General features: G+C 48.7%; 1 protein-coding gene and 2 pseudogenes across 3 annotated transcripts in view; all 3 read right to left on the bottom strand.

The window, feature by feature from the left end:
- Nucleotides 1–26,470, bottom strand: part of PKNOX2 (PBX/knotted 1 homeobox 2) — a 262,352-nt gene that overhangs the window by 201,534 nt on the left and 34,348 nt on the right. The gene's annotated exons all lie outside the window — the stretch shown is intronic.
- LOC136322445 (small ribosomal subunit protein eS4, X isoform-like) lies at nt 16,890–20,882 on the bottom strand (annotated as a pseudogene).
- LOC136327951 (U6 spliceosomal RNA) lies at nt 18,055–18,169 on the bottom strand (annotated as a pseudogene).

Genomic DNA, 26,470 nt, shown 5'->3' with positions numbered 1-26,470 from the left:
CTAGTCAGTGACATGGGCCTTCTTATCAATGTTGAGGGAGTAACCTGATCAGTACACAAAGGAACTTCCTGGGTCAGCCCTCTTGGGAATTCTCACATGTACAGGCCCCTATGTTTTGCCTTCTTTGTAGTTTTAGTGTGTCTGTCTCCCTACCAGACTGTAAGCTTCATGCAGGTAAGAACAATACCTTGCATATTTACTCATTCATTCACTCATCCATTTATTAAGTTAATAATAAATTAATAATTATGTCTTAGTCATATGCACCAGGCACTGTGCCTGCCATCAGGGATATAATAACAAACAAATGGAACAGTCCCTGCTTTTATGGAGCTCCCATTCTAATGGAGAAAACAGTCTATAAATATATATGTATGTGATATATATGTGTCAAGAGGTGATAAACCCTAAAAAGAAAAACACAGCATGACCAGGGAGCAGAAGTGACTTGAAAAGAAAAAGAACATTTTAGAGAGAAGGGACAGAAAAGAGTCTCCAAGAGCTCTTTTTTCTCTGAAAAAGTGCCTGTTCTGGCATGTGCCACAGACCCAGTGAGGTCAGCAGTTGCTCAAAAGATGATAGTTTAATAAAATAAAAATAGACTTGAGGTAGAGCAGATTATAATGAAGACACCTTAAAACATCCCTTCACGCCTGAGTATATACTCAGAAGAAGTGAAACCAGAGATTCAAAGAGATCATTTGTAAACCCAAGTTCATAGCAGCAAGAGCCAACCCAGTGTACATCTAAGATGAATGGATGAACAAAAATTGATATGTACATATAATGGAATATCATTCAGCCTTCAAAAGGGAGGAAAGGCTGACACATGCTCCACCATGGATGAGCCTGAGGACATTATCCTAAATAAAATAACCTAGTCTCAGTAGGACCAATACTACCTGACTGCACACACATAAGGTAGCTGGAGGAGTCAGATTTATAGGACGGAAAGTAGAATGGTGGTTGCCAGGGGCTGGGGAGGGAGATGAGAGTTATGATTTAGTAGATACAAAGTTCCAGTTTTCCAAGATGAAAGAGCTTCATGGAGGGACCGTGGAGATGGCAGCACTACAGTATGAATGTACCTAATCCACTGACTCATGCATTTAAAAAGGGTTAAGATGGTAAATTGTATGTATATTTTACCTTAATCTATCTATCATCGATCTATCTATCTATCTTACACAGGGTGGGGCAGATACATATATATATTCCACCACTAACTTCTCCTGATTTCTATCAAAAGAGAGAGCAAGCCTGGGTGTTAAAGAGCAAGGAAAGGAGCAGTCAGAAGCCAAGGGGAGGCTGTGGGGGTCCAGGCAGATGGAGAGAGCAGGGAATCTCATCCTCTGAAGCAGGGGTTGGGAACCTATGGCTCATGAGTCAGATGTGGCTCTTTTGATGGCTGCATCTGGCTCACAGACAAATCTTCTTTTTTTTTTTTTTTGTATTTTTCTGAAGCTAGAAACCGGGAGAGACAGTCAGACAGACTCCCGCATGTGCCTGACCGGGATCCACCCGGCACGCCCACCAGGGGGTGATGCTTTGCCCACCAGGGGGCGATGCTCTGCCCCTCCGGGGCATCGCTCTGCCAGGACCAGAGCCACTCTACGCCTGGGGCAGAAGCCAAGGAGCCATCCCCAGCGCCCGCGCCATCTTTGCTCCAATGGAGCCTTGGCTGCAGGAGGGGAAGAGAGAGGCAGAGAGGAAGGAGAGGGGGAGGGGTGGAGAAGCAGATGGGCGCTTCTCCTGTGTGCCCTGGCCGGGAATCGAACCCGGGACTTCTACACGCCAGGCCGACGCTCTACCACTGAGCCAACCGGCCAGGGCCAGACAAATCTTTAATAAAAAAAAATAATGTTACAAATATAAAACATTCTCATGTATTACAATCCATTCATTTCCTACTGCTCATGTTCATGGTTGCAGGTGGCTGGAGCCAATCACAGCTGTCCTCCGGGACAACACCAAATTTTTATTGGATAATGCATAAGGTACATGGGTCATTGTATGGCTCTCACGGAATTACATTTTAAAATATGTGGCGTTCACGGCTCTCTTAGCCAAAAAGGTTCCCGATCCCTGCTCTGAAGCCACAGAGCGGAGAATGCAGAGGGCGGGTGCCAGGACAACAGGGGCTGGACTCCTGGGCCAGTGTGCTGACATGGATGGCAACCTTCCTGTGGGAACATCTGGGCCAAGGGAACTCCAGAGGGTTGACACTGGACAAATGAGATACGATTCAGGGGTAGAAAAGGAAAAACATGTATTTTAAGCTGGTGGGAGGTGAGAGGTGTCTGGTAGAGAGTTAGGCTCCTCTCTAGTCTGAAATGAAAGACTGCCAGGGAATACAGCCCCAGCAATGGACCGATGAGCAGGAAACGTAGAAGGGGAAAGGGTTAAGAGGCTCCCAGTCTGAAGCGGCAGTGGGCAGCCTGGGGTGTGGGGAAGGGTTTCAGACACGACGAGGCCCAGTCCTGGACTTTACTGCCCTTTGACATTATGTGTGCCACCCAAACTCTGTGGGCCCACTTTCTTCGTCTATTGAACTGAGCGGCTTGAATTAGAGCAAGAGGAATCTTAAGGTTTTAGGGGTCCACAAATCCCTTGAAATATTTATCCAGGATGGTATTGATGTATATGTTTTTCTGTAGATTTACAAATTTCACCAAGATTTCAAAGCTGTCCAAATCCCCCAGAGAGGTTACGAATCAGTGGAGATGTTCACTGAGCTCGCATTCAGCTGAAAGTCCTTAGATGCCAAGTAGTCTTGGACTGCACACCAGTAAATATTTCGGCCTCAAATCAATCAAGATATTTGTCCTGCCTTGTCTGTAATATGGACATATTTTTAAAATGAAGTGAAATGATGATATATATGATTTAAAAAGTTAAAATCGCTTCTCTTGTGTAAGTAAGTCTGAGTGTTATCTCACAGAAAGCAGGCACAGGATGGCACCAGGCACAGAGGCCAGCAAGCCGAGCCGGGCCCTCCTGAACAGAGGTGGAACCGCAGAGGGTGTGATGCCCAAGGCCTGGCTGAAGGGAAGGGGCCTTCATTCAACCTTGTAGAGAAGGGACTGGGAAGGAAAGAAGTAAATTGCAGCTGCCCCAGGAGGTATGGCCCAGGGCAGAACAGATAGATGTATTACTTTATGCCAGAGTTCTCATTTTGCATCTGGATTTACAGTACTTGGGGGAAATTTTCTACTGTTCAGGGGAAGTAGCACAGGCAGGGGGTGGTACCCTGCCACCAGAGAGCAAGACCTAGACCGAAACCCTGCAAAATGACCAAGCTGGGGTCACTAATACAGAGGAGACCTCAGTCACATGGGCAGTGCCCACCCGGAGGAGCCAGCCAGAGGTGATAGGGGAGCTAGTGGGTCAGGACCAGTCACAGGGCGACCGTGGCCAGAACCTCTAAGATCACCTATATTGACTTCCTCCTTTCACATCTGGAGAAGCAGGTTAAGAGGGGTGGCGACATATCCAGGGAAGTCCAGGGTTAGAAGCCAGTCCAGCGGTGCCTCTGTTCTTTACCAGATGTGTTGTGAGTGTTGACTCTTTCCTGGGTTGGGGAATCTGTCTCCCTGCCTTCAATCAGCCTACAGTCCAATAGGAGAGACAGACCCCAGTGGATTGAGGGGTTAGTTGTCACCCAGCAGGTATGTAGGGGTCACAGAGGACAGCCTCCCCACTTAAGGCAGGTACATTCAGATAGGGGTGGGGCACAGGTCCGCCACTTCCCTTGACCAGCGCTGGGAATATTGGAAATATTCACCCTGATGTCCATGCCTAGCCAACAGCCACCCACATCTCAAAGGAGCGTCTCCACCATGGTGGCCTTCAGAAGGAACCTCCAAGCATTCAGCCCCCACAGGGAGCGAGCCCCTTGGCAGCAAGTCAGCTCCAGGCCTTACTGAGCAGGCCTCTCCAAACAGAGCTTCCTGTTCGTTTATTCCTAACTCACCTCTGGGGGCTGGTCCTCAATACTGTTTCATAAATAACAGGGCTCCAGCTTGTCTAACTGAGCACAGGCTGAACGTGAGGACCCTGGCTGGGCTGAATGGCTGGGATGCTGGCTCCCTGAGAAGGCCACCTGCTGGTGTCCCCACCTGGATCCTGGATCACAGTGGGATGCTGAAAGAGCATTTGTTTCCAATTGTTCTTAGCCACTAATTTGGCTCCAGGGTGTAACACCAATCTGAGAACAAACGGAGTAGGAAAACTGTGCCTCTCTTGAAGGAGGCCCAATTTCACCATAAACAGGGAGGGCAGAAGGTTTCCTGAGTTCATCACAAGTGCACAGCCTCCAGAACAGGGCTGGCCGCTTCCCTCCACCAGGGCCTCGGGCCGGGTCACCTGGTGCACCACCCTCAGCTGCGCCAGTTCCCTGCCCCCGTGGTGCCCCCGCCCGGTGGAGGACAGACTGCTCTGATGGCAGGTGGATGAAACCGGATCCCTTGCTAGCAGTAACTCCCCAGAACAATCTCTCTCCTGAGCAGCTGTCTCCACCTGGCACCTGCCAGCAAAGAGCTAGCAGTATCACAGGCTGGCATAGGTGTCTCTCCCCTGCACGGAGGGGACGGTGAACAGCCTCTGGAGGCAGGACTCACCGGGAGGTCCTGTCAGGCTGCTGTGAGGTCTTCCCTCAGGAGAAGACACAAGCAGCTCAAAGGGGAGGGAAGAGCTGGTAAGTAAGGGCTGCTCGGCTGCGTCCTCAAGATTGATGTGCAGAATACTTTCTACAAGAGACCTTTCTAGTGGTGAAATTGCCTTCTTGTGGCTTAAAATGACCAAATCAGAGATGTCCCCTGTGACACTCCTGAATGGAAACCAGTAGATAAAACGCCTTCACCAACTTCACTCCCAGCCTCCCAGGAGGTAAGCCATAGTTTCTATGACAAAAGGCCTCCTTCACCAACATGTGATTTAGCTATGCAGTAATCCCAAAAATCCAACCTAGGATAAACACACTGAAAACTATTTTTCAAAATCTCTGAGTAGTCAAAGTACAAGTCACAAAATCTTTACCTTAAAGCTTACCAACCTTCTCATAAGGGAAACTCCCAGGCATCTTGACTCTGATTTTATACACATTTCTAATAGGCTCAGTATCTGCTATCTTAGGCCTCAGATAATTAGAAGCAATAAGAGAAGAGGGAGCTTGGGCTTTGCTAGAAGGCATACTGAGGTCATGGAGGGTGGGCCAAGGAGAAAACATCACATAAGGTTCCGGATTATTCACTTAGAAAGACAGTTTAAACACGAGTGGAAGACCTTAAAATCTTTAGCCGTCTGCAAAATCCCAACGAGACTCCTTCGTGATGCTTCCAGGCTACTGGGTTCTTCCTGTAGGTCGTTCAGAGCTGCCTGTGTCCTCCCCAATGGGCTCATTCACTCGCTCACAGGCGCTGACTCCTGTCGAACCTGGGCAGTGTGATGATGCATAAAGCAAGATGGAGGCAGGGACACCTTCTGATGCAACACTGCACGCACATGCACACATGCATACATAGTACACATGCATAAGCACACGTATACACATGTGTATACATGCACATATGCACACACATCAGGAGCAGCTATTCACATTAGGTGCTCAATAGGTGTATGTTGTACAGATGTCAGAAAAGTCACCTGAAGGAGGAGGGGCGAGGAGTCAGGCTGTCCTTTGGCCCAGTCGCTAGCTACTCACAGGAGAATTTTTGTGGGGAAGGACTGTAATAATTCAGGACTCAACTACAATGTCATCTTACCAAAATGTTAAACTGCTCCACCAAGACAAACAAAAAGACAACACAGCATCAGGCCTGGAAAAATATGGAAAAGATTCTCCTATTCATCTTAGACAAAGTAGTCACCCCTCTGTGGCTGTGGCTTCCCATAGATGAAAGAACAGTTTGTTGCCATGAGTGTCTAAAATGCTCCCAGCTCCCTAGTCACCAGGATTCCAGTTTTATTTAGGGACAGCCCACCCTGCCAGCCTGATTTATTTTTTTTACCAAAGTTTTGGAAAGAAGGATTCAGGTCAACCGTTCCTCTCCAGCTTCTAGCCTATCATCCAAAAACATGTGTGTTTTCTTTATAACCCCTTTGAGTCTTTGCCCTGGTGCTCAATTCAAGGAAACTGTTGGTGGCTCTTGACCCTCTCCCCAGGCCCTAAGACAGCAGACCTAGCACTGTCATCATTTTGGGGACATGAGGTCTTTAAGAGACTCATAAGGAGTGGTGGAAAAGGGGTTGGGATTCTGGCAATCTGTCTTAAAGAATTCAGCTTAATAATTTATATATGTATTGTCTGACTATGCAGTGGCACAGTGGATAGAACATCGGACTGGGATGCAGAGGACCCAGGTGAGCGCAGGCTCACCAGCTTGAACGCAGGTTTGCTGGCTTGAGCCCAAAGGTCACTGGCTTGAAGCTCAAAGTCACTGGCTTGAGCAAGGGGTCACTCACTCTGCTGTAGCCACCCCGGTCAAGGCACATATGAGAAAGCAATCAATGAACAATGAAAGTGCCACAACAAAGAATTGATGCTTCTCATCTCTCTCCCTTCCTGTCTGTCTGTCCCTATCTGTCCCTCTGTCTCTCTCTGTCTCTGTCACACACACACACAAAAATCATATATGCATTAAAAAAATCTTCTGAAACAAATGGCATATGAATAGTGTGACATTTGAAGGAAATTTGCCAATGTTTTTCAGTAAAGCATAATAAAGATAGGAAGCCCATAATAAGAAGTTACTTAAACTCGTGGCACTAAATGATGTATTAATTGTCTTCTAATCCTTTCCATCTATGACCAAACCCAAGAGTGCAGCCACATTTCACATACTAGTTCATAATGCCTCCAATGTCAGCCAGCATAGCTGCTGTTAGGTACACGTCCATTTCTTCCTGGCCCTCAACTCTGCAAATGGACCTGAAGCAGGGCCCGGAGCCAGGGGACTGCTATTGTCAGCAAAAGGTAGATGTACCCCCAAACACATCTCATCCCACTGCAATCCTCACATAATGTCACATGAAATGCATTTGTTTCGCCTAGAGGTTCTCTCCTCTAGGTTCTTCTTCCTGTCCACCTCTCCCACGGCCAGCAGTGCCATGGTGCCCCAGGCACTGAGACATTAGTCCTGAAAGAATGCAGGTGCCGGGCTCCTGGCCCCAGAGTCCTCTCCAACAGCAGATGGTGAGCCAGAGAGAATTAGAACAGAGATGAGCAATGGGACACAGAGACCTGCCCTTTTTCTGGGACACGCTGACCCAGGGGGTCTGTGGGTTTCTGCTGTGGTGTGCACTTAGTGGGCTTCCTCCCTGTCCCTAGTGCTCCAGACATCCGGTTATTCTGCTCCCTGGGAGAACCCACACTCAGCCTGCTGCCCAGAGCGGCCAGCAGACCCAGCTCTCTGTTGGGATTCACACCCAGGGGACTATGCTGACTCTGTCTGGTCAGAGGGAACATCACCAGCAGACTAGAATTCTGTGGAGAGATGGAGAAACAAAACAAGGGAGTGTCCCAGGAACTGAGTGAATGGAGAATTGCAGAGACTGGATTCAGGAGGGAAAATGATTCTCCTGGCTCCTTGCTTCCCCTCACATGCTTCTCTCCAGTGTTCCATCTCAGAACGAGGCCACCTTCCACCAGTTACCCACATCTGCACACTGCCTTTGCTTCTGCCCTCTCTCCCACTCCCACACCCAACCAGGGGGATTTCACTTCCAAAACACTTCTCTAATCTATCTGTTTCCATTTCTATAATTCAGAGCTCAGGGGTGAAAATCAGCAGCTCTTCCCAGATGTTTTATGGAATTTGTACACTGTTTTTGGTTTGGTTTGTTTTTTTTAAAAGTTAATATGTAATGTGGTTCAAAAATCAGAACATATATAAAGTTACACTGAAATGTCTCCTTCCCATTCCTGCCTCCCACTTGTCCAAGCAAACACAAATATAGATTCTAGTTTTCCATTTTGTATGCACACTTTTCTGAACCTTGGTGGATTTTCTTCCTTTTTACACTTAATATATTTTGGAGATATTTCTATAACAGGACAAAGTGAGCTTCCCCAGTCCTCTTTCTAAATGCATAGTATTCCACTGTCAGGATGTTTGGGTTCTTCTCAATTGTTTGCTATTATAAATAATGTTATAAATAAACTTAACATATATCATTTCACATGTGTGCAAGAATATCTTAAGATCAATTCCCCATTATAAAATTGATGAGTCAAAAGAAAATAATTTATAATTTTGATAGTTATTGTCAAATTGCAGCTTGCCAATACAGTGTGATAACCAAGTTCTTGAATGGTGCCCATTTAAATATGAATGATTAATGCTATCTCAGGATAGTTTTCATTTGCATTTCTCTTGTTAAGTGTAAGATTGACCATTTTTCACTTGTTAAGAGCCATTTTTATTTTCTGTGAATAGTCTGTTCGAGTTCTTTCCCAATTTTTCTATTAGGTTGTATTTTGTTGTTGATTTTTAGAAACTCTTTGTATGTTAGGGAGAATAGCCCTGTGATGTGAGTAGCAATTTTTTTTTTCAGTTTCTCATTTGTCTCTTGACTTTACTTAAAATATTTTACTGGTGCTCTTTATAATTTTTATTTTAATTCCAACATGCCATTTGTCACAGCCTCCGTTACCCCCCAGTTTCACAGTTGACTCGCTCACTGTTTTTAATGGCCAGCTGGACACTGGTGCGAAGACTGGCACTGCGGCCACTGTTGTACAATCCAGAAGAAAACCAGTCCAAAAGCAGAGCTGATAGCCAGGGACCACAGGGAAAGCACCCGGGTGCTTGTTGATTTCATTGAGCCATTGAATTTATCCAACCCTAGAGCAATATTGGTTCTGAATTTCATAATGTATTAGAAAATAAATTTCTTACTGTTTAAGACACTCTGGGTTGGGTTTTCTGCTACTTCCAGCCAAAAGCATTCTAACACACACCTTGAATGTTCTTCTTGCCAAAGTCTGATCCCTTCCAATCTATCCCCACTGCAGCTGAGTCCAATGTTCCAGAATGTAAAGATGACATTGCCACTCCCCTATCTCAATATGGTCCATAGCTTCCCATCACCTGCAAAATATACTGCTCACAAAAATTAGGGGATATTTCAAAATGAATATAAAGCAATAAAGTATCCTCTAACTTTTATAAGCAGAATTAGAGAATATTCCAAAATGAATATGAAGCATAAAATATCTCCTAATATTTGTGAGCATAATCAAGGGATATTTCAAAATGAATACGAAGTGATAAAATATCCCCTAATTTTTGTGAGCAGTACAATCCAAGTGCCTTAGCACTCAGCCTGTCCCTACCTACTCCTCCCTTCTTGCCTTGCTGCTTCACACCTCTGCAGTGTGGCTCACCCTGCCCTCCTCCCTGGACAGTCTTTTCCACCATCTCCTCCAAGCAAATATCAGACCAGGCCCCTGACTGTCCCCCACCCCACAATCGCCACCATGCAGCATACAATACTTCCCTCTATGGCTGCAGTTACCTCATCGTCTATACACCCTTTTCTGTGCCTGAGTCTCCACCCTGCTTACTGCTGCATGGGGTCCCGGAAGACAGGGACAGTATCTTACTCTTTCTATATCCCCAGTACTTACATCAGGACTGAGCATATGACAGGTGTTCAACCAGTGTTTGCAGACCTGAATGGGGCCCCCACTCTCATCTCACGTGTTCCCACAGATGCCCACTCAGACCTCCTCCAGCCCAGGTCCTCAGAACCAACACCTCCCTACCCAAGTATGTGTCACTTTACAGAGCAGCTAGAAGAAAGGCCCCATCCTCATGTGCCTGCCCTAGGAAGAGAAGCAGGTGAGCTGTTCAATCACCAGGTTAATCAGGGCCATTTGCCTCAGGCCACTATACCTGGTGCTGAGCCAATCACCTACTTTGACAGAAAGTCAGGTTTAGGGATTGGGTTCCTAGCCACCCAACCAACTGTATGAACTCAGAAATTACTACAGTCCTCTGTGCCTCGGCATCTTTATTTGGCAAAAAGGGATGAGCAGGCTGCTGTGAAGATGAACTGAGTGTAACGGTCTCACAGAAAGTGCTGGGTAAATGACATGTTATTAACCCCCTTAGAGCTGAAACCAGCACCAAGGTAAGCGAGAAAGCCCTTGTAAGCAGAGCCCAAACACTTAATTCATTAGGGCTCAGTATGGTGACCATACAGCAGAAATATACACATGGGAACAGCCAGGGAGAGGAGGGAGCCGCCTCCACTGCGCACCGCCTGCTGCCAGCCTGGGCTGTGCAGTGCACACCTGTCACCATGAGCGTGTGTCACAGCAATCCCACGAGCTGTGTTTTCAGTTCAGCTTATAGAAGAGAAGAGTAAGGCTCAGAGTAGTTAAACAACATGCCCCGTGTGTCCATGTCATGAACCCAGTTAAGTGGGGAAGTCAGGGCCTCAACCTAGTTGTCTGGCTCTCATACCAGAGTTCTTTTTACTGTCTCTTCTGGCCTCCAAACCACAAATCCAGGTCTTGTGTTCCTGCTGGTAAAATTGGAGGCGACCCGGGAGAAAAGAGGAAAATGGGAGATCAGGAATGAGAGAAAGGGGGAAATGGAAGTGTGAAGAGAGGAAACTCTGAGGAAAGTCTTCTCTCATTTATCAGAATACCTTTGTTTCTGTGTGTGTCACTCAGTATGTGTGACTGTGTGCCTGTGTGTGACTCTGTAACTGTGTATGTGTGCGTGACTGAGTATGATTCTCTGTTTGCATATGTGTACATGTGTGCATGACTGTGTTTGACTCTGTGTGTTACATATGGGTATGACTGTGTGTATGAGAGTGTGTGTGTGCGTGCATGTGTGTGTGTATGAGTGTGCCTGTGTGTGGGTTGGGGGGAAGAGATAATTTTGCACAGACTGGCCTCCTGCTGACTTCCATGCATACTCACACCCTGGCCACATGGAATCCAAACCTGTCCCATGTGAACTCTGAATGTGGTCAGCAGTGGTAGACTTCACCTATCAACTTGCCTCTTAACAAGTGCCTCATGTTGCAGACAGTCCCAACCAGCCATGTGACATCAGCATTAGCAGCTCTGTCACTGGCCCATGACTGACCCTAAGGGAGTGCAGAGGACAGGGCGGGAGGGGTACCTCCTCTACTTCAGCCAGGCTTCTCTGTGCTGACCTTCCCAAATGCTGCTCATCATGGTCCCTCTGGTCAAACAGAGAATTCTGGGAGGCAATTCTGTCCAGGGCTCTCAGTTTTCAAAGATGGTCAGAGTATGAGCAAGACACACCTTCCCAAACCAGTAAGCAGCAACAGCAGCCCTGGCTTCCGTCTGGAAAAGGCATGGGGCTGAGGCTGCAGGAGAGATGCCCAGCCACGTCTCTGCCCCTCGGCCCACCAGCCTGCCTCCAGCTTCTTTCTCCTCACCCCTCCTGCCCCACCCCACGCTGTCTATGGTAAGAGCAAGGGGGTCCAACATCAAGAGCAGAGAGATTCAGAACCACAGCTTTGCCCTCTCCCTGCCTAACCCCTGGCTACCCACCACCTCAGAGTCCTCTGGGCTCTGCCAGACAACAGTACCATAGAGGATTTCTCCCTGAGCAGAGCAGAAGAAGACGATGTTATGAGGTCTGGACCCAATGCAAATTCTTATCCTTTCTCTGGACACAGGGAGAGAAAATATATCCTTGTACTTCCTTAACATAAAACCAGCCCAGCAGCTGGGAAAAGCCTCATTCTCCACATTCTTCAAAACTTAGGAGGACCTAAGGTCCCCAAGTCAATCTCAAGAGAGGCAACACAGTTGACCCATTTAATTTATTAGCAAAGACTAACTGGAAAGATCCTTCTTTAACCATTTCCTAGTCCCTTTGGGAAACAAGAAGCAGGCACTAAAATGAGCAGGGTGGTGACCGCCAAGGCCTGGGGAGAAAGACTACAGGCCATTTCAGCTCTTCTTCCCTCCACCCTCTGGTTTTCATGCATTACAGAGTAGGGAAAAGAGGAGTTCACATCCTGGCTCGGACCCTGCTCTCCTAGCTGAAAGCCCTTAGGCAGGCTCTGTGCATTTTTCAAATAAAGCCCGGAAGGTGGCCGGGTCAGCCTACAGAACTGTGCCGCACACAGCGCCATCTGCCAGAATCCTAACTCACGGTCGGTCGGAGCTACAGCACTGTTCCCAGCTTTTCTCCGTCTCATTCTAGTCTTGATTAGAAAACCAATTACTGCTGCACTAACTCCCAAAGCCCCGTGTTCCTGATGAGAGAAAAATAGTTCCTTACTAGCAAGCTGATATTTGGACAATCGGAGAGCCTCCCAACTGCTCTGAAGAGGCGCCTTCCCCTTCCAGGACTTAGCAACACTGCCGAAACAAGAGAAAGCTTCCAACAAACATTGGTTTTCGTGGAGATTTTATTTCCTTCGCTGAGGCTCTTCCACCAGGATCTTTCCTTGTTGGAACTTTCATTCAGAAGTCACCGCCTTATCTCCCCTCCCAGACCCACAGGCTGCCTGCTTCCCCTCTCCTGTTCCCCCTGCTCCCCCTACCTGTGCCCCCGTGCCCCCCCTCCTCTGATCAAGAGGCCCTTGAACCACTCTGGAGACAGAGGGGGCCAAAGTGGACAGAAGCTGCTCCACCCATCAAGGCAGGGAGGGGAGGGACAGGGAGACAGAGAGAGCTGGGGCGGGGACACTGCATGCATTTGTCTCTGAGTGTTGGCGAGGGGACGAGGAGGACCCCGCACCGCACTGCTGGGCCCCCAGCAGAGGCTGTGTTGGAAGTCAACTAGGGGCTTAGGCAGCAGTGTGCAGATCTCCTGGCCTAGGCAAAACCCCGAAGGGGACAAAATTTGTCTTAGATAGACAACCCTTTTCAGGATCAGCTGGCCTCCCAGGTACACAATTTAGAGATTTCACTAGCCTCTCTTAGCCAGGAAGAAAGGGGGTGACAGCACAAATCTGAGCTTCTAGGCTCCCATGCTGCCCCTCACCCCGAGTGCATTGCAGGGCAGGGAGGGAAGGGAGTGAGAGAGAATCAGAGTAAATGCTTAGCTCTGAGGGCTAGATTGCTAAAGGTAGAATTATAGCTTAAGGGGGTAGGACCTGGAGGTGGCAGTGAGTCAAGGCCAATGATGGAGGCCCAGCTGTCCTCAAGGTGCCCTGGTCCTAATGTCATGGGCAAGGGCATTAGGGTCAAGCAGAACTGGGTTTACTCCTCAGCCCCACAGCTTGCTGACTTTGTGATCTGAGGCAAATGATCTCCTTGGGTCTCACTTCCACCATCTGCTCAGATGGGGCTGAACCACCTCCAGGTGGGACATGGTTCCCACATGTGCATGAGGGACAAACAATGGACCCAAAAAGCCACCCAGGGTCTCTGGTACATGGCAGGAACTCAGCCCCTCCTGCTGGGAGGTTGAGGGCAGGTTGGTGCAATCAGAATTTCTCCTTAGGTTTCCATGCAAATGGGTAAGGTTTTTCCCTCTGTGTACACCATTTCACCCTTGTTCCACCTTGCTTGCAGTCAGATGGCACAATTTTAAATGTTTACATTTTTAAGTGTCTATTTTAACTTTTGTCATGAGGAGACAATAAACATAATTACAAAGCATTTTTCAAAACTGGAGTCTCATTTGTTCCTCAAATGGTCTTTTCCCATTTAATAAGTGGGGAAATAGGGAGTCAGAGATAGAGAGGGACTTTTGCAAACTCACCCAGTCAATAAGCAGCAAAGGTGAGATGCAGCCACCTCTGGCTAGCGTCTAGTGCAGACCTGACTAAAGAAATCCACCCTGGGGAGGGCCAGAGAAGTGACAGATGTGAAGAAACTTGTGGCTCATACACAAAGGGAAGCCATAAAGGTGATAACTTTTGGAAGACTGGGGATTCTAAATACACCTTTAGAGCATGAGTCTGAAAAACTGGAAGCTGACTGAAACTCAGAGGCACATCTGGGAGACAAGGAGGCAGGGAAGAGGGGATGACCTCACACAGTTTCTGTGTCAGAACAGGGGTTCAGAGAAAACTGTCGCACTTTCTCTGTAACATGAAGACCTGTGTGTGGAAAGGAGCCCGGGGCCAGACTGGGTGTGAGACACCAAACATGTAGTAGAAACAGAATCTATTTAAGTCTATTTTCCAGGTTAACTTAGACTAGGTCACAGTGAGTTCTGAGGCTAGCTAGCCCCTTAATTATCCACCTTCTTACAGAGTATGTGCCTAAGATCTCCATCACAAAGCAGTGAACCGGGATGGAGGAGGAACTGGGGGAGCCTGCTGGTCCTGCCCTCACTACAGAACACTACAGACAAGGCAAGAGGGCCTTCAGCTTGCTGGCTGGCTCCGTGGGTCATGTTTCCTTTCCACACACACCTTCCTCGTGACTGGGGTGTACAAAGATGGCTGTGATGTTCCCCTCCCCCATCCAAGTCAGTGGGGTTCCCTGACAACATTGAGTTCTGACAACCCTTTAAGAACACCCTTTATGCTCCGGTCCAGGGCTGACCTCCACCTGGGTGAAGTCAGACCTGGACTGGAACGATGAGTCCTGGAGGACACCCCATCCAGAGATCCCAGGCTCTCAAGTCCACGAGTACCAGCTCCAGGGAGAAAGCCATCCTTCTGTCTCCTGCTTCTGGACGGGTGTGCTGCTTAACCATCTGCGAAGGCACTCTTTCAGAGGGAAGATGAGGAATGCCTCCTGAGCCCAGGGAAGCCGCTAGTCTATATTGGAAAGCAATTGCAGACAGTCTTCTTTTGCTTTCAAATGTACTTAATCAACATGAAAAGGATTGTGAGGGCTGGAGCTCCTACAGGTAGAACTAAGGGAGAAGAATAATGTTCATAAATCATTTACCATGTAATCTAAACAAGGCTATTTTTTTTTCTTAAAGGAAAAGGTAATGCCAAAGAAAGAGAGCTGTACAGTCAACCAAATGCACTGTGACTTGTACCCAAATGTAGAGTGTCCCCAAGTGGAGCAAGGTAGACTGTTTATATGATTTTCATATGCAATCTGACTCTCAATACTAATTTTCCAGCCTGGGTTCCTCCCTCAGCCCAAATGCCCAGACCAACAAAGCAGTCAGCACAGTGGAAAGACAGCTGATAGAAACAGCTGCACCCCACCTACTGTGCAGTGCGAACCGGGGACTGACTGTCTCCTTGCAGCTGACTCCTCCCTGAGCAGCTGGGCTGAGCTGGGAGCCCCAGGAGGAGATGTCAGGCCACAAGATCCTGGCTGCATTCTTCCAGGCCTCAGCTCAAATGTCACCCCTCAGAGAGGCCTTCCCTGCCACCACCCCAGGAGAATAATGCCCACACCCCCACCGCTCTCTACCCTCTGGAACCTGCTTTGTCTTCCCTGCAGAGTGATCGTTACTGCCTTGCAGTATTCTACCTAGATGTTTATCACGTGTCTCCCTCACCAGGGTGCAAGCTTCACGAGGGCAGAAAATGCATGTGTGTTGTTGATAGTTAACCCCCAGCACAAAGCAGTACCTGATTCATAGTGCTGTGCTTTATGTTGGATGGATGGATGGATGGATGGATGGATGGATGGATGGACAAGTAAATAAAAATGTCACTTCCCTTCATCCAGGGAACACTGTAGACAGAGAAGTCCTTGTTTAGTGCCAAGTAGAGAGATGGCAAACAAGAGCTAAACTCTGTTGTTTTTATTCTGTCATTAGGCTCAGAGTGAACTATTCCTGCCCATCAGCCTCACCTCTTCCATGTGCAGAATAGCTATCACTCCAATGCAAGTAAGAAGGGGAGGAGTTGGGAGCTTTATAGTCTCCCACAGGTGCCTGGCACTGTGCCATGTACCTGACTGACAGGCATTGCCTCATTTAATCCTCACATCCTATGAGATTGGTATTATCATCCTTATCCCAGAAAATGAAACTGAGGCTCAGAAATATAAAGTAACCCAAATTTGCACACCTAAGAAGTTACAAAGGGACTCCCACCTAGGCCTCTATATTGCATAGCAGTGTCACACTGCAGAGTGTGTTCTGTTACGAACGAGCTGGTGCACCATCCCAGAGGAAAATCAGGCTGTGTCTGGTAAGATCTGGAGACCCTGGTGTCTGCACAGTTCAGAAGTAGAAGTGCAATACTGTAACCGTTGCATCCAGGTTTCCCTGAGACTTGCCAGGCTTACCCACTGAAGGCCCTGTGTCCCAGGAACACTTAGTCCCCAGCAAGCTGGAGGGTCAGTCACACACAGCAGGAGGCAGCCACAGCTAGAGACCCTGAATACCAAGACCTTTAGCTAAAGAGCATGGGTGTACTTGGAAGGCACGCCCCCTCCACGTGTCCTGCCAGCAGTGGCGAGGCCCGGCTCTGTCTGTGCCTGCGGCTGTGTGTCCCCGCAGACTGAAGTCCACACTGGCAAGGGGGAGGCCGGAAGCTGTGCGGCACTGTGGTCTCCTTCCCATGAACACAGCCTCGGTCTCAGACAAGAACAGCGTGGGCTCCTTCCCTGCAGAACTCCACCACCAGGACTAGATGACCTCCTGAAAGTGAGGAGGGTAGATTCCTAGAATTCCAGTCGGTGAGGCTGGACAGGAAGAGTGGAATTCGAAACTGCCAATAAGTGACCAAGAAGTAGCATAGGGCCCATGGGGTGGGTCCTCCCGGACTTCCAGACCGAAGACATGGATTCAGAAGGAAGGTCACCTCTGTGGGATCTCTCTCTGTACGAGAAGCGGGCCCTCTGCTGTCCAGCCAGGCTTGGGCAGAACCTCTATCACATGGCTGCATTCTCCTGCCTCCCGTCAGGGCCCATCCCCCAAGCCCCTGCCACCACTACCTCCAGTGACGGACAAACTGCACCCTGGACCACCGTGATTCTGAGTAGGGGTTAATTGCTTCTCCTGCTGGGGCCAGGGTTAGATGGAGAGCAGAACTTCCCGGAACATTGGCGAAGACTGAGTGGAGGTGTGGGTGGGGTAAAGAAATCAAGGGGGCTCTGGAGGGATGGCACAGTTGATTGCAGTGTTCCGATATGCAAAGGTTGTGGGTTCAATCCCCTATCAGGGCACATACAGATTGATGTTTTTGTCTCTTTCTCTTCCCCTTTCTCTCTCTCTCAAGTCAATAAATAAAATAAAGTAAAGTAAAAAAGGAAAGCATGGAGACTGGGATATGAGGGTGCATAGGACATGCTCTCCGCCTTCAAGGGCTCCACAAAGGTGGCTCTGACCTCACCTTGTAGCCCGGAGCTTTGGGGCCCGCGGCCCACTTGTCTTCTCCACCACCCTCCAGCCAGCCCAGCCCTGGTCATTCCTGGTTCTGTGGGCATGCGGCTTCGTGAATGTCTTGGACTTTTCCATCTGTGTGTTTTCAGTGTCCACTGGCTCAGTCTCCAGAGTTTTCCTCATGTCCTTCCTGTCTTCCTCGACAGGCTATATCCTTAACCTCCTTCTCCATCCTCCCGCCTCTAACAGGGCCCCTCGTCCTCCCCTAGCTGATCCCACCTGGGCTCTGACGCTCCATCCTCACGTGTCCATCAGTTGTGAGTGTGCACTCATGTATCTCAGTCTCCCCCCCTGCTCAGGCTACCCACTGTCTTGACCCCTGGACACACAGCATCTGCCCAGACCATAGGCGTGATCACGCAGGGCAAAGAGCACCAGCCCAGAGGCGGGCACCATCAGAACGCTTACCGGCCTGTATCCTTCAGAGGCTCACTGGTTAATAGCCCCCATCTGACTCCCTTACATATAGTGAAGATTAGGTAAGATAACAGACTTGAAGTATTTTATAAATTATAATATGAATGTAAAGAACTATGTAATCTTTACATTATTGTCTGAGCCCTCTGAAATTGTATCCTTCCCACCCCCATCTTTAGTGACTTGTGCTCTTGACTGCGGTATCTGCATTCCCTTTCTGTCCCGCTCCCAACACCTGGTTGCTGACCCCACAGCTCCAGCGATGCTCCTGAGGCCGCTGGGTATGCCAGGGTGTCTCTCTCTCTTGGTGATCACACCAATTCTTGCCAGGTTAGCACCTCTGGTCACCATACCCAGGTTACCAGCATCGAACTCGATGAAATCAGTGATCTTGCTGTCTCCAATCTAAAGAGTGTCGTTCACTTTGCGCAGGGGCCATGCTAATCTTCTCTGTATCGTTCCAATTTTAGTATATGTGCTGCCGAAGCGAGCACAGTGTCGTTCACTTTGAAGAGGTGCGAGCGTCTGGGTGACCAGATGAGGGATCCCTTTTGTGCCCAGAGAGATGTTCCTCACTTTGCACAACTTGTACTTGGTCTCCTCAGGTGTGATATGATGAACAGCAAAGCGACCCTTGGTGTCATAGATCAGATGGAAATTCTCTCCGGTCTGTCAATGCTGGTGACCTCCATGAAACCAGCAGGGCAGGCTGTAGCTGTTCAGACCGTGGCATGGATCTTAATAAACCTCTGCATGCAGATCTCCTTTCTTCACTTCTCCTGTCAGGGCGTACTTGAGTCTGTCCCTTAGGAAAATGATGAGAAGGAGACATTCTCCCAGCTTGTGGGGACCGGTAGATGGCCAAGGAGCAAACACACTGGTTAGTTTATCCAGTGTCCAGTGCTTTGGAGCCTGCTACACGCTTCACATGCTTCTTGGGACCACCATGCCTGTGCTAGGTGTGGAAAGACCTTGTCTTCACTATTTCTGTTAACAGTACCACTTTCCTTCTGTTCATTCATACAAGCTATAGAAATTTTGGATTCTTTTTTTATTTCTTACTCACCACCATCTAGCCTTCCAACTTTCACTTCATCCCCTCAACTAACCCAGACCAACACAGGGCACAGTGTTAGTCCCAACAGGTCCACCTCCCCACATACAGCACCCTGTTCACTTTCTCCTTTCCCACTATGAACATGCTTGTGACTTCCTTATTACTTCTTACTCTCAGACAGTCACAGTTGTCCCCTAACTCACTGCTCTCTGCTCTGATCTTCCCTAAAAAATAGCATCAGCAAGACCATTCTATAAGACAAAGTCTTCTCTTGTTGTTCTTTATGTCAAAAACCTGCACTTGCTCCTATAGAACAAAGTACAGATGCCTATAGAAGCCTTCACAGCATGGCTCCAACCTAACTTTCAGTCCTAATTTACAATTTACCTCTGTGCCAATCTTATCCACCCAATAAATTTCAGTATTTCTCCTTGCATGACTACACTCCATACTTGGGTGACTTGGTGCCTTTGCACGTCCCGTCTTTCTGTTGGAATGCCTGTCTTCCACTAATGCCTATTTGAAATGCCCTCTTCTCCATGAAGCATTCCCTGGCAACCCCAGAGAGCGATGTTTCCCTATCCAACTCACAGTGTGTCATCTATGATACCTACCATGTTTGTGTCACAACTACCATATTTTTCGCTCCATAAGACACACCTGACCATAAGACACACCTAGGGTTTTAAGGAGGAAAATAAGAAAAAAAAATTCTGAACCAAATGGTATGCTAAAATATTTAATAAAATACCATATTTTTCGCTCCATAAGACACACGGGCATTTTCCCCCTCCACTTTTTTGGGGGAAAGTGCGTCTTATGGAGTGAAAAATACAGTACTTATATCTTTGTCTTATCTTCTCTGTTAGACTTGTTCATTATTGAATTACATTTAACCCACTTTTAAATCCATAGTAGTTATGCAATAACTATTTGCTAAATAAAAATTTGAATGACTAAAGTAAGTCTCTCCAGTGATTTCCGTGCTAAGTGCCAATGGAGGATTTGCTCCCTGATAGCAGAAAGCCAGCTCATCTCCTCCCCCATCCACGAGTCCTTTGGCAAAGTCAAGCTGATGCCGGCCATGCCCCATGCACATCTGCTCCCGCCGTGTCCTTGCCTCCCATTCACTCCTCACCCCTCTCCAGTCTCTTCCCCTGACCTGCCACTAACACCATGCTCCCAGGGTGCCCAGGGCTTTTCTCCCAATAAAGCCAATGAGTTCTTTTTTAGTCTGTCTCTTACTAGATTTGCACCTGACTCTGTGGTCTCGTTCTCTACCACAAAGCTTTTTACTCCTGTCCACCCTTTCCACATTTCCCTCTTACCCCTGTGTCTTTTGGGAGTTTCTCTATCACCCTCTCTCATGCGCTTTGTTCCTCAGGCCTCTGTCTTTGCTCACTGTCTTTGCTCACTCTCCCTGGGTGATCTCAACCACAGACTCGTGGCTCCCACATCTTTACCCAGCCATGCCCTCAAGTAGGCCTATTCAATTTTCGACAGACATCTCCACACCTCCAACTAAATGCCCCATAGATAGTGAAATTTAATATATTTTTTAAAAGAAAAAAGAAAAGGAAGGAAGGAAGGGAGGGAGGGAGGGAGGGAGGGAGGGACAGCCTCAGTTGAGCCATCACCACAGTCTGCCTAGAGTACGGCAGTAGGTTTCTAACTGGCTTCCCTGCAGCTGGTCTTACCCATGTTACTCCAGCCTTCTCAGTTCCTCCAGTATGATCTTTCTAAAACACAAAGCTGTCCAAGGCACTCACCAGCCTAAAATCTCTTCATACTAACAATGGCTATAATTTGTTGAGCACCAAAATATAATTTTTGCTCCAAAATGGCTCTTGACACTTTATGTTGAGTCAGTCCTCACAATAGCTCAATGACGTATGTATTATGTTTACACACTTTTTGAAGATTAGGAAATTGAGGTGCCAAGGGATTGTCCTTCCCCCAAAGTCACTCAGATAACAAATGCCAGAGCAGGACACCTGGCTCCACAGCCTACTTCTAGGCCACTATTTCATTCTGTCTCTTCAAGGGCTCCGCGCTGGCTACATGAAAACTACACTCCTTAGATGGCACGCAGCTCTCCATGACCAGGCCATGCCTGCTTCTCCACTCACCTCCTGCTTTCTCTGGACCATGCCTTATCCTCCAAAATCCTCAGCTGCTTGTACCACAAACGCCCACCTTGCTGGTTCATGCACGCATGTCTTTGTGCAGGAAGACCTCTTAATGTTCAACTCTTTCATTTCATTTCAAAATGTTTTCCCTCTAGTCCACATTTTGGACCACTTTCTACTCAAGTCAGCTTTCATGTCACACGGAACAGTTCCTTCCAACCTCCTGACAGCCATCAGTCTGAGCTGAGTATCCCTCTATGGTGCTTCCACAGATCCCACCACTGAAGTGTCCTTTGCAGATTTCCCTCTATGCTGTAGACTCCTCAAGGGTGGGGTTATGTCTTATTTGCCTCTGTATCTGCAGAGTACACACAGTGCCTGGAACACTGGAGTGGCCCATAAGTATTTGTTCCGCCTTCCTCAGCTTACTCCATCCTACCCAACCAAGGCCCTGGCCCAGATGTTCCAGATCCCCCGGTGCATGACTGTTCCTCTTTCCCAGAGTTCCTTCAGCACACAGAAGCTGTGCCGGTCATTTAGTAACTCACTAATCCTGTTCCATTTCGTGACGTCCCCTACATTGTAATCTTCATTATTATTTAACTCTTGTATTTTACTTTTCTGTTCACAAATCACTTCCATAATTGGTGGATAAATCTCTTTAAGATGAAGTTAGGGGCTAGGTTTCCCTAGCATTTTTGTCTTCCTAAATGCCTTGTACATCTTACGTGCCCGATAGATGTGTGGTGATTTAGTTTAATGCAGCCTGGGAAGCTGGGGCTGGGCTGTAGTGCATGTGTCGGGGCGGGCAGGCAACAAGGAAAGAAGGGGAGACCCTGATTTAAAGGAGGGCCTGCTCATAACAGTGAAGTATTTGGGGCTCAAAGGGATGTAATCCAGTCTCTGCTCATCCTCCCCCAAGCAAGAGTCATCTGCTGACTTTGCACTAACTTTTTTCTTAGATGTAATCAAATATAGAATTAAAATTCTTGATTCAGAAATAGGAGTCACAAAGTATTCCTAAGAGCCCAAATATCACTCTGCCCTCAGTCAAGAAGCCACTATCCTGGCGAGCTAGACACCAATGCCCATATTGCATTCATCTTTCCTTAGGTGATCTAAGAGCCACCTAGTAGTTCACCATTTCAGGGCCTTTCGCTGATAAAATGGGGATCGCAGCACACACCGGAATGAGTAGTCACCTGTGACCAGAGTAAAGCAGCAGCTTGAGCACAGACAGCGGCCTTTTGCTTTGCAAGCACCGCACTGATGAATCCATATACCCTTACTACTCCGTGGGCCTCCAACCAGCTGCATCAACATCGCCTGGGAGCCTGTTCATGAGGAAGCTCAGTCCCACTCAGACCTACTGATTTAGAACCTGCATTTTAACAAGATGTCCAGGTGACTCATTTACATATTAACTTCTGAAAACAAGACTTCAGTAGCCCTTCAGATGTTCCTCCCCTGGACATCCAACTCCCAGCTACCCTAGCTGCATCCTGAAGACCAAAACCAGAGCCCACCAATCCACCCACCATCATGCTAGGAATAACACTTCTCTTTGAGGAGAGTAGGTCCTGCTTACTCCTTGGTGATGCTGATCACTGGGGTTCTTTCCAGCTCCAGCGTCTCTGTGATTCAAACAATGTTGTAAATGAGTTTTACTCCCAAGGCCCTGACCTCTCTCCCTGCCAACCCCCAGACCATAGATCTCTGGGGAAAAAGCAGTTCCAGGATCCCCAAGCAACAGGCAGCATAGACTTTTTCTCCCTGAACCTATGACCCACTCTCTAGGCAGAAGAAATGCCTACAGACGGTGGAGGCAAGACACTGGTTTGGGGAAATGAAGCTTGAGAAGAAAAGGGTTGGTACAAGATCACTGCAGAAATGACACAGAAATTCTGGAGTCCTGCGTTTTAGTCACTGCCTCAGAGGACGGGCCCACACATGGACATGAGCTCCAGTCAGCTGCACAGGAAGTGACACTGAACAGTTTGCTGACCCAAGTCACACATGACTCCTGGCATTTTGCTGGTGAGCTAAGCAAAAGACCACCCCATCCAGGTCTCAGTCTGGGCTATGCTCCCCAAACCCCGGAGTGAGGGAAACTGAGGCCTTGCAGTTCTGCCCCGTGGGACACTTTACAGGTTCTGCCCTCTGGCCTCTGCTATGTTCCTGTTTCACAGAAGAGCCCCCACTGCAGCCAGGACTGGTGGGTAGGAAGCAGGGGCCTCATACCACCTGCAATGGCAGCACTCTGGCTGAGTAGTGACCTGATGCCCTATGAAACATGTTAAATATTTAAATGCCAGGCACAAGGCCCAAGCTCTGGACCCTCTACTTTGGGGCTAGATCTGTGGATTTGCTGGGCAGTGTGTCCAGGAAGCCTAGCATCCTGGTTACCAGACACCAGAGCATTCTAGCTGCAACTTGAGATGACGAGCATATAAGGGGGAATTTACCACAGTGAAATGCCATGATAAGGGCCACATATTAGGGATTGCAAATATTTTACCTCATAATGAAAGGTTTTTTAGACTCGAAAACCACCTGGCAGCTGGCAGAGGGGAGGCAGTGAGAGAATAGTGCATGAATTTACCCATCTCTAAAAAGAAAAAAAGAAGAGTTTAAGTAGTATCATCAAAGAAAGCTTCACTGAAAACAATTGGCTCTTTGGAGAGGGAAGTGGGTTGAGACTATCTGTCCAAAAGGACTCAAGTCCCCAGTTGTGGCCTCTCCCCAGAGCCCCGAGAGCCCCTTCCTTTCCTGGTGCCCCTGCACTTCCGAGGCTCACGCTGAAGGGGAAGCATGGTGGGCATGGCGGGGCTCTGGAGTCCCGGGAATGAGTGGGGAAGTGGTGTCTGCCTGGGCAGTTTGGTGAGCACCAGCCCACCCCCGCCTGTGGAGTGGGGGTCAGGGGGTAGACAGAGGCCCTGATGACCACCCGGAACCTGAGTGACACTTCTCCCCCACAGTGCACCTGCACAGCACCAGGCCTCCGCGGGGCAGACGTTTCTCCATGTGGCAGTGCAGTTACCTCACCCACGGAAGGTGCAGATGGAAGGGAGATGTGAGCAGGGAGGAGATGGGGTGCACAGCTACCCCTGGCTGCCCCTGCCCCTGTCAGCAGTTAGCATTTCCCCAGGATGGAGAGATCAGGGCTAATGCTCTTGAGCAGTGGGGGTGGGGGAAGGGTCACAGCTGCAGCCTGGCAGGCCCCTGGCCCCCAGCATGTCTGGGGTGAGATGGGGGGCTCTCTCGGGGATGCTATTCAGGCCCTGTCTTTGGGGGGGAAAAGCCAAAGAAAAACATGTATTTATAACATGAACTTCCCTCTTCTCCTTCCCCTCAGCTAACTGATTAATTAAATGAATACAAAGGCCGTCTTGTTGGGAACCCCAGCCGCACGGACCCTCTGTGTTTTCTTTAAGCCGGCCTAGCAAACAGGAAACAAAAGGCTTAATTCTGTCTGGTTTCATGAAGGGGGCTGTATGTCACAGCCAGAGGCTGGGGTTCCGCCAGACCTTGCCGAGCAGCCACAAGGCGGCTCGCAACCCCCACCTCCCAGCGAGCCCACCGCCCCACAAACACACACCCCAACCCTGAACAACAGGCACGCTAGCCTGGCTAGCCTGGTGCTGGGACAATCGCCCACAGGGTGGGAGAGAGACCACAAGGGAGCTGGGAGGCCCAGGGGACGGCTCTGGAAGAAAACCTGCAAGGTTTGGGGGAGTGTGACCCACAGGGCCATTAACAAGGGACAGGGAGGCAGTGCCATCTGGGACTTTCCTGACAGGAACGATGAAAATCACCACTTTCCACCTGTCACACTTCCTACCCAGTGAGTCTCTCAGTCGTTAGCTTGGCAGCCGCACAGGTATCACATCTCTTCTCACAGAGGTCTCGAGGAGGGACCGACGGCCATGTCACATGGCACCATGCACCGTCTCAGGCTGTGCTGACAGAGCCCCTTGTACCGTCTCCCTCACAGTCTTTGTTCTTTCTTCTGTGGCCAGATCTTAGGGACATTTCTCTTATTTCCTGGGAGTCCCCAGAATTTTGTATGTGTGTGGGGGTGGGGACTACATTTTTCCACCAAGGAAGAAAGCAGTGTCTTGGAATGATTCTGGATCTCCAATGGTGCTCTCAAGAGTTCATGAACCAAACACAGTGCCCCCAGCCCACCTCCTCCAACTCCCAAACCTAACAAGGACGTAACAAGAAGACCCACTTCCTCTTCGGGGGTAGCAAAGGCATGATCAAGCAGCAATCTTGACTTAGCCCCAACCTAAGCTCTCAGCTCAGAAAGCTTTCATGGAAACCAAGGCCCTGGGAAGCCAGTGAGGAGATAGGGTGGGATGATATCACAGAGAAGGTGACTACAGGCAGAATCTAGGCCAGTGGTCTGAATTAAGTGAGGCCAGCTGAGCCCTCTACTACAGAGATGCTCAGTCCACTCACTGAAGGTACTGGGTCTCAGGTGTGCCAGTGTTATAAACTCTACAGGGACATCAGTGGACAAAAGAAACAGGCTTCTTGCCCATGTGAGTGTACATCCATTTGAAAGACAGAGCAGGAAAACAAGTGCCTACCTGCTCATCCATTCATTCATTTGCTCAACAGGTACTCATCAGGGACACTGAGGATGCAATGGTGACCCACCCGGGTAGTGCCCGTGACCTCCTGGAGCATTATGTAACAGGAAAGTCAGGTATTAAACTCCAAATCACATTAATAAATATGTGACGGCAAACGGTGATGCCTCCACTGAAGAAGAACCTCAGGGTATGAAAGATCACTCTGCTTCGGTGGAGAGGAGACTGAGGGCACGGGGTCAGCAGCAAATAGCTGTCGATGTTGCAGCGGGCCAGGCAAGCAATGACAGGTGTGGGCCAAGGGCATGGCATGGGCAATGGAGAGACATTTTCAGAGTCAAGACTTACCTTAATAATAGGTCAAATTGACAGAACATGGGATTGGGCTTTGAGGATATGAGGGAAAGAGCAAGGTCAAGGATGATGCCTGGTTTTCAGCTCAAGTACCTTGGTGAGTCCTGCTGCTCTTCAGTGAGAGGGGACAGGGGACAGGTTGGGAGGCACAGACTAAGTTGAGGGGAGAAGAGATCAAGTTGATCTGGTCTCTTCTGTTCCCTGCCCTGCCACCAACTCTTGAAAGAGTATCTCTACTCAGCCCTTTGCCTCACTTCCTCAAGTGACCAAAGACTGTGACAATGGAGAACAACATACCTTGTCAGGAGGGTCCTCTGGCCCCACCTCTGTTACCATGTGGGAGACAGTAAGGCCTGAACCCAGAATCTGATGTGCATTGAACAGCAGTACAAAGCGCAATCCTCATATACTGCCCTAAAAACATCAATGTCCTGCGTTATCGATGGGAAGATTGAGCCACAGAGGAGTGGAGCCACTTGCCCAGTCTCAGTGCTGTTACCGGGGCTATATATACCTCAGGCGTCTGGTCTGCAGCCTCGGTTCCCTGTATGAGTGGATGTCACGTCTGTCTTAGCTCGTCCACAGAGTAGCAAGGAAAGACCCAGGAAATCTTAAGCAGTCGAGGAACTCCAACTCGGTGATCTGGGACAGTGAAAG

Source organism: Saccopteryx bilineata, chromosome 2 (assembly GCF_036850765.1).
Source record: "Saccopteryx bilineata isolate mSacBil1 chromosome 2, mSacBil1_pri_phased_curated, whole genome shotgun sequence".
Classification (NCBI taxonomy): Eukaryota; Metazoa; Chordata; class Mammalia; order Chiroptera; family Emballonuridae; genus Saccopteryx; species Saccopteryx bilineata.
The sequence above is the reverse complement of the archived record's forward strand: the minus strand, read 5'-3'. Positions and strand labels throughout refer to the sequence as shown.